A 1,167-nucleotide genomic window follows, 5' to 3' on the forward strand; every position below is an offset into this window, starting at 1 on the left:
AGGGTGGTCCCAGCTCAGTGGGGGCTGGGGCTTTGGGAGCGGAGCCCCTGTAAGTGGTGGGCCACTTGGAGGACGTGAGGGACGCTGGACAGAGACCGTTGCTGCCCGCCCCCCTCACTTTGTACTCTGTGTGTGTCGGTTTTCTGCGTTTTAATAAATCCTTTGGCAAAGGACCGAATCAGTGTTTTCCCTCGATTCTCATGATCTAGGAGCGGGTGGGGCTGGGGAGCAGAGGGGGTGAAGGGGGTGGGGGTGTTGCCTGAGAAGACCCTGCCCCACAGGGCTGAAGGGCTGAGAGAGCGGGGCACCCCAAGAAGGGTGTGCATGGGTGGTGCCTCGCCCTCCCACCTGCACCCCTAAACACAGCCCCCACTGCATCAAACAGATGCCCCTGGACCCAACCTGTGTCCCCAGAGGGGACAGAGCCCCCAAGCAACCAGAGAGCATGTGATGGGGCGGTGGGGGCACCCCCATTCCTGAATCACTCAGGAGAGATGGGGGTCTTGGTCCCCAATCTCTGCCTCTTCTCCAGGGCCCATTTCTCCCAACCTGCCCTTGGCCGCAGGCTTCGGGGCCCCCGTCTGCTGAATGGTGGCAGCCTGCCCCCTCCCACTGCCCAGCCCTGACGGAGCCCCCCAAGCCCGGAAAAGAGGGGAGCAGCAGGTGGGACCGCCGACCCACGGGCTTGGGTTTTATTGGTCATTCCATAAATACATGTCATTGGGAAGCGAGGCGGATGGCGGTCTCGCCTACGGAGGGAGCGCGTTAGCGGGGGAACCACAGTCATAAAAAAAACGGAGAAAACGCGTTATTTACAAGACAAGCAAGACCAGTGAGCCCGCCCCTCAGCTCCGACCAGACGCGGGTGAGGAGGAGGCAGGACTCTGTGTGGCACCAACAAGCAAAACCGACCCCAGCCTGTCGCGGGCCCAGTCCCATGTAGGGCACTCCCGGGGTGGGGGTGGGGCAAGGCTGGGGGGCAGCGCCCCACTCTGTGCAGGGGCCGGGCCACCCTCTGGGGCCACCTGGCCCAGCTCATCCCTTTCCCGGCTCTGACCTTCTCTCCCCCTCCAGCTCCCTCCTGAGTCGGGGGCCTGTCCCCCAGGAAGCAGAGGCCACTGAGAACCAGGCTGGGCTGAGGGCCGAGGCTGCTGGGTCCTGCGCCGC

The sequence above is a fragment of the Myotis davidii genome, unplaced genomic scaffold, assembly GCF_000327345.1.
Source record: "Myotis davidii unplaced genomic scaffold, ASM32734v1 scaffold299, whole genome shotgun sequence".
NCBI lineage: Eukaryota > Metazoa > Chordata > Mammalia > Chiroptera > Vespertilionidae > Myotis > Myotis davidii.